The sequence below is a fragment of the Gorilla gorilla genome, chromosome 3, assembly GCF_029281585.2.
Source record: "Gorilla gorilla gorilla isolate KB3781 chromosome 3, NHGRI_mGorGor1-v2.1_pri, whole genome shotgun sequence".
Lineage (NCBI taxonomy): Eukaryota > Metazoa > Chordata > Mammalia > Primates > Hominidae > Gorilla > Gorilla gorilla.
This window is the reverse complement of record NC_073227.2, coordinates 68,559,998-68,576,430: the sequence shown is the minus strand read 5'-3', so window position 1 is coordinate 68,576,430 and position 16,433 is coordinate 68,559,998.

The following is a 16,433-nucleotide window of genomic DNA, read 5'->3' as shown; positions in this document are numbered from 1 at the left end:
ACATTCTGGAACCTACAAGGATAACTTGGGCATTTTCTATAAGATACCAGCATGTACACATCAGAGTTACCATCAAGAAATAAAACTAACACACATACACACACACACACACATTGAATAAGCTGGACTGAGGCAGGTAACCATGGGGCAGAAATGGTCAGATCGAAACAGTCTAATGATCATAACTACTGAGTCATTATCAAAAATCAAGTAGTCAGGCCAATGGAACTTCTGTTGGATTTTTGTGTGACACTGACCTGGCATATACAGGGTCTTAGTCCTCAACTGAGAAATGTGATCAACAGAGAAGCTCACCAGCCACTTTAGAAAATAGCACCATTTAATAATTTCACAAAAGGCAGCAGGTGCTAAGATGAGAAGGACTTGGAAACTTTCGTGGGTATGTATGCACGTGTGTGTATGTGAGAGAGAGAGAGAGAGAGAGAGAGAGAGAGAGAGATAGCTGTGTGTTAGAGACATTGAATTTTACATTAAGAAACTTGGCTTAAAAATCTCTTCCCCACTTACTAGCTGTGTAATCTTGGGAATAGTATTTTACCTCTTTCACTATTATTATTATTGAAATAAAGATTAAAATAGTACTTTTCAAGATAATTACAATGAAAGTTAACTGCATTTAGGCACAGGAAATCATCTAGAACAGTCCCGGTAATTATTTGGTGTCTAATAAATATTGAGTCTTTAAAAATTACATTATTATATATGTCATTATTTATCTATTTTGATTGGTCAGTGCCTGTGCTGAACAGGTACCTACATAGTTTGAATATTATCTAATTATTGAAATAAATTTTATCATTTTGCTAAATGCTAAATTCTAATAGCTAAAGCATTCTGAAAGTCAATAAATATTTTCTCAAATGAACCAAATGCTTTTCTCCCAAAGGACTGTGTTTCTCTTTTTCCCTCTTTTCACAGCTCATTTATCCTGATACCTAGACATTGTTATTACATTTGAGCTCTTTCTGGAAAGCCCAGCAGGAATTTCCACAAAAGTTCTCTTTGCATGCGCTATTTCCCCTCCTGATCTCCTCTGAGAAATGCAGTTGAATTATTTATGTGTGCCATGCTTATTATTTATGTGCTCCACAAAGTGGAGAGCAAGAGGGAGTACTAACATTTATTCCCCAAGTGGGAGGAGTCAGTAGGAACAAAAAATGTTAGGCCAAATAAGTCATTTAGTAGAATGAAAACAATGGAATCTTCTATCAAATGCCATTAGCTCAGGACTCGGAGTGTCATGAAGAAGACATCTAAACCAGCTGGCCCACTCAAATGAAGGACAAGAATGTTCTTTCCTGTGGCACCAAGGCCAAGGAATCATTGGTTAAATAAAATTAGGTGTAAGATGCTGAGGAAAGTTGAAGTCCTGAACTTACTTTGATTATTTGCACAGGTGAACCTGATGAGGACTCAACTCCTAATGACAAAGCCCATTAATAGGGATTGTTTGGTTTTGGAGGCAAGAGATGGAAAGCTGACAAAGTCGGAGAAATTAAGAAAATCACGCTAAGTGATGTTGTTCATCCATGGTGGAGCTTTTAGAAACAAACAAAAAGCAAACAGAACTCTTCTTCTGAGAAACATAGTAACTTCTTCCTTTCCTTTCTCTACTGCAGGTATTTATTCTGTAGTTATTTTTTAAAAGATGTGAAGATTCTGTGTAATGCAAAAATTCACAACATATCACAGCCAATGCCCCAAGCAAACAAAAGGGGAAAGTTTTTAGCTCCTACATGTTTCCTGTGAGATTTTGAAATACAACTTCAGAGTACTAATTACAGTCAAGTTAGATGAAACCAAAGGGCTAACCATTGTGTTGATTCAATTTCACAAGAGACTGAGGTTTCAGTGAGAATTCAATTCATTTTCTTTCTTCTGCAGGTTAAGTTACTGTAAGTATAGAGTGGATTCTGGTAACATATGTCTATGTTTTTTTCATTGGATGAGTTTTGCAAAGTTGCCTCAGAGAATTTCCAAATTGAAAAGAAGAGATGTGTATTGGTAGTTTTTATAGACAGAGTGCACCTAAATACAGAAACTGTATCTAGATCAACACAAATCTCTCACTACCCGTGGGAAATAATTCAAGAGTGTATGCTAGACCAATAGTGGGTCAGGAACATTATCTTTGTAAGAAAGATAGCACATTATACTTACTTCCGATTTTCACTATTAATTGTTTGTTACCTTAGGCAAGTCATCTGGGAGAAGGGATTTAATAATAAGAAAATATGTGTGTCCTTCCTTTCCTAAGTTGGCCAAGGGCACATTTCACTGCTTGAGTTACTCTACTCACTGAGAAATAATTCAAGCTCTGTGCTTCTGTACAATTTATGTTTTTCTTGGAACCAGAGTGTGAAAGGATCTATTTGCTGTGCTCACTTTAATTTTGCTTAATATTGGAAGGCCTACATTTATGCAATTGTAATTTTAAGCCCATACATTTATAGATAAAATTAATTTCTTAAAATGTATTCCATCATATAACATGTTTTATAATGCATAATGATGGGATCCATTATTCCTTATCCTAAACAGTATCTTCTTTTCTATTCTTTGCATGATTTGGAATACCCAACAATTAATTACAAAATATTTGTTGAACATTTTTATGGAGAGAGTATGCAAACTTTCTTTTGCTTCTGAAAGCCAAGAACAACCTCTGTCTTAGTTTGTTCTGGCTGCTATAACAACAGATAACAATTATCTGTTGTTGACTAGATAATTTATCAACAACAGAATTTTATTGCTTACAGTTCTAGAGGCTTGTAAGTCCAAGATCAAGGTGCCAGCAGATTCAGTGTTTCTTGAAGGCTTGTTTTCCTGCTCCAAAGATTGCACCTACTTGCAGTGTCCTTACATGGCAGAATGGCATAAAAGGGATAGATTTTTCTCAAGCCCTCTTATAAGGGCTCTAATTTCATTCATGAGGGTGGAGTTCTCATGACCTCATCATCTCCTAAAAGCCCTACCTTTAAATACTATGGCACTGGGGATTAAGCTTCAACATGATTTTTGAAGGGACACAAACATTTAAACCATAGCAACACCCCCCACCATCTTATGACTACTCATTACTTTCTCTATACTCCCTCCATGGACAATCTCATCCTGTCCAGAGTGTCAATTACCAACAAATTCCTGTGATTCTCAAATTTATATTTCAAGTTCATTCTTCTGAGCTCTAGATCTTTAAGACATTTATAATGGAAAGTTCAGAACTAAATGAATTTATCTAATTTCGCTATCTATCCTTTCCCAATCCCCATACCCTTGCTCTTTAGTCTGTCGGCCCAGATTAGTTGACTAGAACATTATCAGACTTGCAACCCAAACAAACATATAGGCTTTTCCTTGTTCTTTTATCCCTATGTCCAGTTACCACCTTTCCTGAAGTCTACTTTTCAAGTCATTTTCATCACTTTTCTCTTTTCTCCTTTCCTGCTGACCTTGTTCTCTTAAACCATCACCTAGTGCAGTGATTTCCAAGAAGGGCCACATACACACACTTGAGGGTGGTCCATGGAAGCCAAGGAAAAACATTTTAGAATTTTTGTTTACTTATTACATAGAAATAAGTAATTCTTTTACATTTTACTTTCTGTTTTTTAAATTTCTATGTGACTTTTATGGCATATACTTTATGAGTATGTCAAAATATATTACAAAATATACATGTAAGAGAGAATGCGTGCTCGATTTTTAGTGATAAAAGTTCATCATCAAAAATGTTTGGAGACAACTGAGCATTGTTGGAGTCTTCTATCAGGTGATTTGTCTCTGTATTTACATTCTCCAATATATTTTGCACAATTATTAAAAATATTGCTGGTTTGAATATTGAATAGAACCTTATTCTTGCCAAAGTAAACTGTGTGCTTCATTATCAACTCTAAATCTACTTTTCCCATTTCCTCTCTCACCATTTTCCGTATCATATACCCTTTGTATTGTGCCAGGTGAACATTACCATTCTGCCAGATACTCTCCCGTTCACGATCTGCTGTCTTTTTGCGTGGGCTGAGCCTTTTCTTCTTTGCCCAGCAAACTCCTGCTCTTTAGAACCCTGGTCAAAATTACTTCCTCCTGAAGACTTCTCTGACTCTGGAAACAGAATTAGTCACATTCTTGTGTAAAAGAAATAAATTTATGGACAGCGCTATGATAGCATGAAGTGGGTTCTATTTTAGGTGTCTCTTCAAGATTTTCTCTCTTCCTGTAGACTGTCTTTAGATTGCATGTTATTCGTCCTAATACCATCCACCACTCCTAGTTCATTGGTTGCCATGCAAGACAACTAATGAATTATCTTGCAGAAAATATGTTAATTTAGTGAAAAAATAACAAAAGCTACAGTATCAGGGTATTATTAGAAATTTCACATTATTTTGATATATTAGTTAAGAGTTAAAAAACCAGACTGACATCAAGATCAGTAATTCAGTTGTGCTGTATTAAAACAAAAACACTTTCTTAGTATATTTGTCTGGGAAAGCCTAATTTTTCAATTTAATCAGTGTTTAGGGCATGTTTTTTTTAGTTCTTGATGAGTGGAATATTTCATCAGAGACATCTACCTATACAGGATAAAATATGTGTAATATTTGAGCAGACTTTAATACTATTTCCTATTGCACCAAGACTCAGTGAGAAGAAACGGGTGGATCACTTTTACAGGTACACTAAACTGACAGTAAAGGAGTTCCTGTCACTATAGCACATTTCCCAAATATCCATGAGTTCTTAGACTACTTGGTCTTTTCTATCCAGCCAAAGGAGGTTCTGCTCTTCAGTGGATCCAAACAAGTATCACTGGACAGATATGTGTTCCCTTAGGAAGTCCCAGGCACTCAGTCTTATAAGGTCAGTTCAATGCAGACAAGAGTCACCAGCATATCCAAGCACATCAAGCGTGGTCAAGTGTGCATAAAACTCATCTATTTTAAAACATTGGGTTAAACGTTATTCATTCATTTAACATTTCAATGTTAGCAGCGATTTTTCAGCTACTTTCAACAAGTTGCATCAGCAAGATTTGCATTCACATTTTACAGACTCAAATACTGTGGAGGATGGTCTGAAGACCAGAGAAAGTCTGACCATAGAGTATTATTTCCTTGGAATACACTAAGTCCTACGTGGGGGATGTCTGAAAAATAATTAAGTGACTTAACTAAGAAACTCAGTCATCTTGGTTGGCCTCCTACAGATACATTTTTGTTGAAAAGTGAGGGAGGAAGGTATAGTTTATACTTTAAATGTCTCAATCTCTATTATATCTGTATATAATTAATATCTATTGTATATAATGGTTCTGTGTAATTTTATTACATGTGTAGATTGCATGTGTAGGTTCCTGTAACCACTACCACAATCAAGATATGGAACTATTTCACTATTCCACTACTCTGAAGATCTCCCTCACACTACTTTATAATCAATCACATTCATCCCACCTGCCTCACCACTATCACTAACCTCTAATCTGTTTTCCACCTCTATAATTTTTTTTATTTTAGGAGTGTTATGTAAATGAAATAATTAGTATGTAATCTTTTAAGATTGAGTCTTTCACACACCATAATGCCCTTGTATTGACAGTTCATTCCTTTTTATTGGAATAGTATTTCGTGATATAAATGTAAAATAGTTTGTTTAATCATTCACCTATTTTAGTATATTTTAGTTGTTTCTTGTTTGGGGCTATTTCCTATGGACTTTAAAATATATTAATTAACAGCACTTTTATAATCTTTATCTTTTAAGCCAACATCTGAGACTTTGTAAGATTTTGTAAGTTATTTCTATTGACTAGATTCTTTAAAATCTTAATTATGGGCTGTGTTATATTTTCATGGCCTGTTTCACCCTCCTTTTTTTTTTCCTTGTTCTTTCTTATTTTTCTTTTCTTTTTGGCAAAATGGCTTTGTTTAATTAATGAAACAGGCTTCCATATTAGCTTCCGGTGTGGTCTTCTAGATATTTTCATGGTGTTTTATAATGTCTTCTTTCCCTAGTTATTCTTTTATTTTCATTCTATGTGTATCACAATTCCTCACATTTCCTTTACATTTGGCAAAGGAATCAGACAATACATTTTTATGGGAAAGTATTATTCTTGGCAATAAAGATAACACCGTATTTCAAGTCATATACTCTTAGGGTTAAGTAAGAGTTTTTATTTTTAACTATATTTTAATTTTTATACTAAGAGATTTAAATGTGTTTTTATTATAGTTGCAGCAAAGTTGGTTTTACTTTGAAGCGTTTCCTGAACTTCAAGGCAGAGGCAAATATTCCAACTATGATATTCCCCAAATTATACCGATATGTCTATTACTATACTGATTATATTTATTATGTTGATTGATTATAGTTATTTTGAGCATAGGCTTTTTCCTGTTTGATATTACAACCCTAAGGTAATGCACATGAAGGTAGGAAATATATTTTAATCATTTCTATATATTTTATTTATTTATTTATTGCTTAATTTAATTTAAGTTTGAGTTCTGGGATACATGTGCAGGATGTGCAGGTTTGTTACATAGGTAAACATGTGTCATAGTGGTTTGCTGTACAGATCAACTCATCACCTAAGTATTAAGCCCAGCATCCGTTAGCCATTCTTCCTGATGCTTTGCCTTCCCCCGCTCCGCACCCCCCAACTCCGACAGGCCCCAGTGTGTGGTGTTACCCTCCCTGTGTCCATGTGTTTTCATTGTTCAGCTCCCGCCTATAAGTGAGACCATGCGATGTTTTGTTTCCTGTTCCTGTGTTAGTTTGCTGGGGATATCAGCTTCCAGCTCCATCCATGTCCCTGCAAAGAACATAATCTCATTCCTTTTTATGGCTGCATAATTTTCCACGATGTTATATGTACCACATTTTCTTTATTCAGTCTATCATTGATGGGCATTTGGGTTGATTCCATTTCCTTGCTATTGTGAATAGTGCTGCAGTGAACATACATGCACATGTATCTTTGTGATAGAATTATTTATATTCCTTTGGGTATACGTCCAGTAATGGGATTGCTGGGTCAAATGGTATTTGTGGATCTCAACCTTTGAGGAAGCACCACACTATCTTCCAAAATGATTGAATTAATTTACATTCCTACCAACAGTGTAAAAGTCTTCCTATTTCTCTGCAACCTCACCAGCATATGTTGTTTCTTGACTTTTTAATAATTGCCATTCTTACTGGTATGAGATGATATCTCATTGTGGTTTTGATTTGCTTTTCTCCAATGATCAGTGATGTGGGGTTTTTTTTCATACGTTTGTTGGTCACATAAATGTCTTCTTTTGAGAAGTGCCTGTTTATGTTCTTTGCCTACTTTTTAATGGGGTGGTTTGTAATTTTCTTGTAAATTTGTTTATGTTCCTCGTAGATTTTGGATATTAGCTCTTTGTCATATGGATAGATTGCAAAATTTTTCTCCTGCTCTGTGGGTTGTCTGTTCACTCTGATGATAGTTTCTTTTGCTGTGCAGAAGCACTTTAGTTTAATTAGACCTCATTTGTCAATTTTTGCTTTTGTTGCAATTGCTTTTGAAGTTTTTATTATAAAACCTTTGCCAGCCAGGTCTGGTGGCTCACGCCTGTAATCCCAGAACTTTGGGAGGCCAAGGATGGCAGATCGCGAGGTCAGGACATTGAGACCATCCTGGCTAATACAGTGAAACCTTGTCTCTACTAAAAATACAAAAAATTAGCCAGGCGTGGTGGCATGCACCTGTAGTCCCAGCTACTCGGGAGGCTGAGGCAGGAGAATTGCTTGAACCCGGGAGGCAGAGGTTGCAGTGAGCCGAGATCATGCCACTGCACTCCAGCCTGGGCAACAGAGCAAGACTCCATCTCAAAACAAAAACAAAAAACCTTTGCCCATGCTTATGTCCTGAATGGTATTGCCTGGATTTTCTTCTAGGGGTTTATAGTTTTGGGTTTTATATTTAAGTCTTTAATCCATCTTGAGTTAATTTTTGTGTAAGGTGTAAGGAAGGGGTCCAGTTTCAATTTTCTGTGTGTGGCCAGCCAGTTCTCCCAGCATGATTTATTACATAGGGAGTCTTTCTCACTGCTTGCTTTTGCCAGGTTTGTCGAAGATAAGATGGTTGTAGGTGTGTGGTCTTATTTCTGAGTTCTTTATTCTGTTTTATTGGCCTATGTGTCTGTTTTTGTGTCAGTACCATGCTGTTTTGGTTACTGTAGTCTTGTAATATAGTTTGAAGTTGGGTAGCACGATGCCTCCATCTTTGTTCTTTTTGCTTACGAATGCCTTGGCTATATGGGCTCTTTTTTGCTTCCATATGCATTAAAATAGTTTTTTCTAATTCTGTGAAGAATGTCAGTGGTAGTTTGATGGGAATAGCATTGAATCTGTAAATTACTTTGGGCAGTATGGCCATTTTCACGATATTGATTCTTCCTATCCATGAGCATGGAATGTTTTTCTATTTGTTTGTGTCCTCTCTGCTTTCCTTGAGCAGTGGTTTGCAGTCCTTTAAGTGGTTCTTCACTTCCCTTGTTAGCTGTATTCCTAGGTATTTTCTTCTCTTTGTAGCAATTGTGACCTGTAGTTCATTCATGATTTGGCTCTCTGCTTGTCTGTCATTGGTGTATAGGAATGCTAGCAATTTTTGCACATCGATTTTGTATCCTGAGACTTTGCTGAAGTTGCTTATCAGCTTCAGAAGCTTTTGGGCTGAGATGATAGGGTTTTCAAGACACAGGATCATGTCATCTGCAAACAAAGGCAGTTTAACTACCTCTCTTCCTGTTTGAATATGCTTTATTGCTTTCTTCTGCCTGATTGCTCCAGCCAGAACTTCCAATATGATGTTGAATAAAAGTGGTGAGAGAGGGGATCCTTGTCTTGTGCCAATTATCAAGGGAAATGCTTCTAGCTTTTGCTCATTCAGTATGATATTGGCTGTGGGTTTGTCATAGATGGCTGTTATCATTTTGAAGTATGTTCCTTCAATACCTAGTTTATTGAGAGTTTTTAACATGAAGGGATGTTGGATTTTTATCAAAGGCTTTTTCTGCATCTATTGAAATAATCATGTGGTTTTTGTCTTTAGTTCTGTTTATGTGATTATGTTTATTGATTTGTGTATTTTGAACTAGCCTTGCATCCCAGGAATGAAGCTGACTTGATCATGGTGGATAAGCTTTTTGATGTGCTGTTGGATTTAGTTTGCCAGTATTTTATTGAGGATTTTTGCATCGATGTTCATTAGGGATATTGGCCTGAAGTTTTCTTTTTTTGTTGTATTTGTGCCGGATTTTGGTATCAGGATGCTGGTCTCATAAAATGAGTTAGGGAGGAGACCCTCCTTTACACTTGTTTGGAATAGTTTCAGAAGGAACGGTACCAGCTCCTCTTTGTACATCTGGTAGAATTCAGCTGTTAATCCATCTGGTCTCGGGCTTTTTGTTTTGTTGATGGGCTATTTATTACTATCTCAATTCCAGAACTTGTTATTGGGTTATTCAGGGATTTAACTTCTTTCTGGTTTAGTCTTTGGAGGGTGTATGTGTCCAGGAATTTAGCCACTTCCTCCAGATTTTCTAGTTTATTTTTATAGAGGTGTTTATAGTATTCTCTGCTGTTTTTTTTGTATTTCTGTGGGGTCAGCAGTGATATCCCCTTTATCATTTTTTATTGTGTCTCCTTGATTCTTCTGTCCTTTCTTACTTATTAGTATAGCTATTTTATTAATTTTTTTTCAAAAAACCAGCTCCTGGATTATTTTTGAAGGGTTTTTTTGTGTCTCTATTTTCTTCAGTTCTGCTCTGTTGGATATTTCTTCTCTTCTGCTAGCTTTGGGGTTTGTTTGCTCTTGGTTCTCTAGTTCTTTTAGTCAGATGTTAGGATGTTGATTTGAAATCTTTCTAGCTTTTTGATGTGGGCGTTAGTGCTGTAAATTTCCCTCTTAACACTGCTTTAGCTGCATCCCAGATATTCTGATATGTTGTCTCTTTCTTTTCATTGATTTCAAAGAACTTCTTGACTTTTGCCTTGATTTCATTATTTACCCAGGAGTCATTCAGAAGCAGGTTGTTCAATTTCCATGTAGTTGTATGGTCTTGAGTGAGTTTCCTAATATTGAGTTCTATTTTGATTGTGCTGTGGTCTGAGTGACTATTTATTATGATTTCAGTTCTTTTGCATTTGCTGGGGAGTGTTTTACTTCCAATTATGGGATCGATTTTAGAGTTAAGTGCCTTGTGCTGAGAAGAATGTATATTCTGTTGTTTTTGGGTGGAGAATTCTGTAGATATCTATCAGGTCCACTTGATCCAGAGCTGAGTTCAAGTCCTGAATATCTTTGTTAACTTTCTCTCTCAATGATATGTCCAATATTGAGAGTGGGGTGTTAAAATCTCCCACTTTTATTGTGGGGGAGTCTAAGCCCCTTTGTAGATCTCTAAGAACGTGTTTTACAAATATGGGTGCTCTTGTATTAGGTGCATAGATATTTAAGATAATTAGCTCTTCTTGTTGAATTAAACCCTTTACCATTATGTAATGTCCTTCTTTGTCTTTTTTGATCTTTGTTGATTTAGTGTCTATTTTGTCAGAAACTAGGATTGTGACCCCTGGTTTTTTCTGCTTTCCATTTGCTTGGTAAATTTTTTTCCATCTCTTTATTTTGAGTCAATGTGTGTCTTTGCACATGAGATGGGTCTCTTGAATACAGCACACTATTGGATCTTGACTCTTTATCAAGTTTGCCATTCTGTGTCTCTTAATTGGGGCATTTAGCTCATTTGAATTTAAGGTTAATATTGTTATGTGTGAATATGATCCTGTCATCATGATGCTAGGTGGTTCTTTTGCAGATTTGTTGATGTAGTTGCTTCATAGTGTTGGCCTTTGCACTTCAGTGTGTTTTTGTAGTGGCTGGTAACAGTTTTTCCTTGTCATATTTAGTGCTTTTCTCAGGAGTTCTTGCAAGGCAGGCCTGGTGGTGACAGATTACATCAGCATTTGCTTTTCTGAAAAGGGTTTTATTTCTCTTTATTTATGAAGCTTAGTTTGGCCAGATATTGATATTAAATTCTCGGTTGGAAATTCTTTTCCTTAAGAATGTTGAATGTTGGCCTCCAGTCTCTTCTGGCTCGTAGAGTTTCTGCTGAGAGATCTGCTGTTAGTCTGATGGGCTTCCCTTGGTAGGTGACCTGGCCTTTCTGTCTGGCTGCTATTAATATTTTTCCTTCATTTTGACCTTGGAGAACCTGATGATTATGTGTCTTGGGGTTGATCTTCTCATGGAGTATCTTACTGGGGTTCTCTGGATTTCCTGAATTTGAATGTTGGCCTGTCTTGCTAGGTTGGGGAAGTTGTTCTGGATGATATCCTGAAGTATGTTTTCCAACTTGCTTCTGTTCTCCCCATCTCTTTCAGGTACCCCAATCAGTCATAGGTTTGATCTTTTTGCATAATCCCATACTTCTCAGTGGTTTTGTTCATTCCTTTTCATTCTTTTTCTCTAATGTTGACTGCCTTTCTTATTTCAGCAAGATAGTCTTAGAGCTCTGAAATTCTTTTCTCCTCTTGGTCTATTCAGCTATTGATACTTGTGGTTGCATTGTGAAGTTCTTGTGTTGTTTTTCAGCTCCATCAGGTCAGTTATGCTCCTCTCTAAACTGTTTATTCTGGTTAACAGCTCCTGTAATGTTTTGTCATGATTCTTAGCTTCTTTGCATTGGGCTAGAACATGCTCCTTTAGTTCAGTGAAGTTTGTTATTACACACCTTCTGAAGCCTACTTCTGTCAATTCATCTATCTCAGCCTCTGCCCAGTTTTGTGCCCTTGCTGGAGAGGTGTTGCAGTCATTTGGAGGAGAAAATGAGCTTTGACTTTTTGAGTTTCCAGCATTTTTTTTCATTGATTCTTTCTCATCTTTCTGAGTTTATCCAGCTTCAATCTTTGAGGCTGCTGCCCTTCGGATGGGGTTTTGGTTAGGACTTTCTTGTTGATGGTTTTGTTTTTGCCTTCTGTTTGTTTTTCTTTTAACAGTCAGGCTCCTCCTCCATAGAGCTGCTGCAGTTTGCTAAGGGTCTACTCCAGACCCTATTTACCTGGGTTTCTCCTGCACCTGGAGGTGTCTGCAGGCTGCAGAACAGCAAAGATGGCTGCCTGATTCTTCCTTTGGGATCTCTGTCCTAGGGGGACACTGACCTGATGCCAGTGGGAACACTCCTTTATAAGGTGGCTTGCGACCCCTGTTGTGGGGGTCTCCTCCAGTCAGGAGGCATGGGATCTGGGACCCGCTTAATGAGGCACTCTGGCTGCCCCTTAGAAGAGCGGGTGCACTGCAGTGGGAGGAATCCCACTTGTCCAAACTGCCTAGATTCCTCAGAGCCAGCAGCCATTTCTGTATTTTTCATAGCACCTGTTACATAGCACATGTTTACAAAATACTTATTGAATAAATAGATAATCAAATTAAAGAATAAGTGTATGAAAATGAGATTTGTCTGTATTCCCTAGTTATCCTAAACAGTATCTTGAACATTATAAGCACTCATGAAGTATATAAAAAGATAATTGAAATATTTCATGGAAATCCTTTTAATTTCACTAATTGAAATTCTATCTGCAATGACTATTCCCTGAGCCTTCTATTTTTAGGCAGAGGGAGGCAATATAAAAAACACTAACCTAAGAATCAATTTTAGCTCTGATACTCAATTTTTGTTTTTGTGGTATGATTTTGGACAATTCACTTTTACCTTTACAACCCTCAGTATATTCATCTGTAAAATGAAGATAAGACCCAGGCTACACAGTTCCCAGATTGTTCTGAGGATGGGATGAGATGCTGTAATTAAAAGGATTTTGTACATAAAAGAGCCTGGTAGAAACATATTGAAATAAATATATTGTCTACAATTTTTGATACAAGTTTTGAAATTAAAAGATAACATTGCATGTTTTTATTATGTACTATATGATGTCTAATATAATGCTTTGAAGTATATTATGGAATATCAATTTTATTATATTCAAATGGAAATAATGGCATGAAGCCTCTTTTATTGTGGTGGTCAAACCAATTAGGAGTGTATAGAAGGTCTTTAGCTCATTTCTAAAAATAAATGTTTATGAATACACAAAAATAGTTTGATACATTTAAAAATAAATTTTGAAATGCTAAAATATTCAAATTCTAATTTATGCTAAAGTATGTATTCTGGGAAAATGTTTTAAAAATTAGATATGTCTAAGTATTTATTTTTGAGCCAGAAGTGATGATCAGGTCCTTACATATTTTACTCTACATTTCACTGGGAGAAAGTCACATTTCTGAATTTCAGACTAATAGTTGATGTTGGGGCTAATTTAGTTTTTAGCCAAACATAAATCCAAAATTCCAGGTCCAGCACTTGGCTATATCAGAATTTCCCAGTTTCCTTGAAAATTTTTATCCTTTATAGATATTTTGAAGGTGCATTTTCAAATTTGTCTTCAAGTCACTAAAGCAACTCTCAATAGAAATAAGTAAATTGAGTTCACCAATTATTCTAATATTAAAATTTAATTAAATTTTTAAATAAAATTTATGCAAAATTTGAAGCAATATCTAAGTATAAGTCTCCCTTGGAGATTTTCTTTTCTTAGAATAGAAAGGCCAGGCATAGGAGCAGGAGTAATTAAAAACTTATCAGCAACCTTTTAAAATCAAGTGTCTGAAAAAGTTATTTAATTTAGGTTAGAATTTAACACAACTACTCTTGATTGGCTGTTAAATGAGTATCCATTAATTATTAAAAATAACATTTGAAGGTTAACATTTAGCAATTTTGATGAAACGTACTCTGTATTGAAGTAGAACACTTTTCACCAAATATGTTTAAATACATATTTGGTAAAGGCTTCCATTTTGTTACTTAAGACCTCACCTAAAAGGGTCTCATTTTATATTGCTGTGTTCAGATTAACTTGTTGATAGAATATTAGAATAGAAATAGTGAAGTATGCTTTTGAAAACAGCATTTAAGTTAGAACTTAAATTTTCAACAATGTTTAAATTTGTTTTAAGGTATATATCACAACTCTATTAATGCCAATTTGAGAATTCAATCAGCATTTATTGGACATTTATTGAATACTACTATGTTAAAAGCATAATGAGAATACCATGGGGGACTCAGGAAGGTAAAATATATTTTATTTGCTTTCAAAAAATACCTGCATTAAAATAAGAGGAATGCACAGTAGGATGTAATAAGATGCAAAATGGGCCAGAAAAAATAATAAGGTTGTTTAGGAAAAATCCAAAATTACATTTGACTGGAGTGACTGCGAGAGATTCCATGAAAGAATATCTTAAGTAGCCTTTGAAGGGTGAAAAACAAGAGTATGTGAACACTGAGCAGGAAAAACAAACTATATGCAGAGCAGTTTGAACAAAACTATAGAAGAGAAACCATGGGGGCAAGTTTGGGAATCGGTGGAGAGTGTTTGCTTGATTGTTGACAAAAGCTCCTGGTAAAGGGAAAGAGACCTGGTAAAGGGAAATAACTTTTATAAAGTATATTTATGATTTCAATCTAATTATATAAATATGAATTTATGAAGCTAATTAATGGATGACTAGCTAATTTTAAAAAGTAATGTTACCCTTCACGAAAGATGTAAAATAGATCTCTTTAAAAAGCATCCAGTTTCACTCATAGTTTTTATTCACTTATAAAGCAGACATTTATATAAAGTACTCAAGACAGTATATCTATTTTGGAAAATTAGATCATCTATACAAATACAATTAACATTAAAGGAGCTCTACCAGTCAGTTCTTTCACCAAATTTGGGTTCATGAAATTATAAACTTCATTTCAAAGCCCTTCACTGATTAGCATCATCTGGTTTTATCTTTAGCAAAAGCTTGAGTCTGAATCACAGCAGTCAGGAGAAAGGGTAGACTTTGAAAATATAAAATTTCACCAAACATGGAAGAGAAATAACAGTAACAAAAACAATGATAATAATATAAACCATACGTTTTACAGTTTCAGAGAGATTTGTATAGTTGAAAGAGCATGGCTTTGAAGTCAGATCATTGTTTTCCAGCAATTTTGCACATCGTGCAACTTAAATGATCTGAGTTTTAGTTGACTTGGTTGTAAAACAGAACTATTAACTGCTTACTTTCCATGATTATTGTGTGGATTGAATATGGTAACATAAAAATAAAATATTGTGTTCATGGTAGAGGCAAAACAATTGTTAATCTTCCTCATCTATTTCTCATACACATTATAATAACAACCTTGTGTAAGTAGTTATTATCTATTCATCCACCATATATTTTATGAGCTCTTACTCATATTGACCCTGCATTGGTCTAGAAGGGGAACATCAAACAACAAAACATACAGAAATGCCACATTTATTAAGATTTTAATAACAAAGCTCTGGGAGAAAATTAGTAAATGGAAAAAGAAAAAATGCATGGTATCTTTTTCCTTGAGTTTCAATAACTCACCCAGCGTATGCTTTAATTTAGATTGGTTGGTTTTGCTTTATTTTAAAACAAGAAATTCTTTTTGGATCCACAGATTTATTTTACCCTTGTATTAGTCAGGGATCTCCAGAGAAACAGAAACAACAGGAGATCTCTCTCTCTCTCTCTCTCTCTCTCTCTCTCTCACACACACACACACACGCACGCACAGAAGAGTTGATGTTGTTGCATCTTGAATCCAAAGGCAGTTGGGAAACAGAATTCTCTCTTCCTCAGAAACCTTGGTCTATTTTTCTCAAAGCTTTCAATTGACTGAATGAGGCCCACCCACATTATAGAGGGTAATGTGCTTTACTCAGAGTTTAATTTTAATGATTTAAAATGTTAAGCTAATCCAAAAAATATTTTCCCTGTGACATCTATACTGGTGTTTGACCAAATATCTGGGTACCGTGGCCTAGCCAAGTTGACATATAAAATTAACCTCATTATTTTTTATGTTGGGAAAATTTTATTCAGGGATTAAGTATAACTTCTTTTTCATTTATTGTATTTCCAGTAATTTTCTGAAGTTTAAAATTTAATAGGTGCAGATTTGTAAGGTTATAAAATCATATAGGCTGAAGTGGGTATACTAGTGAAAACTGTGTAGACACATCATATTTTAAAAACATTTCAAAATTAAAATGAAGGAGAAAAAAATTATGATTTTAAGTACTTAAGCACACTCTGTCTTTTAAAATATGATTTCTATATAGTTTCACTAGGCACCTATTTCAGACAACATGAAGAGTTTTATACCCTGCTAAGATGGATGTGTTCAACAGACATTTATTCTCAAGTATGTAAAGACTTAGGAACTACAGTACTGCGGATGCAATATAGGTTTACTCTTTTTTTTGTTGTTGTTGTGATGGAGTTTTGC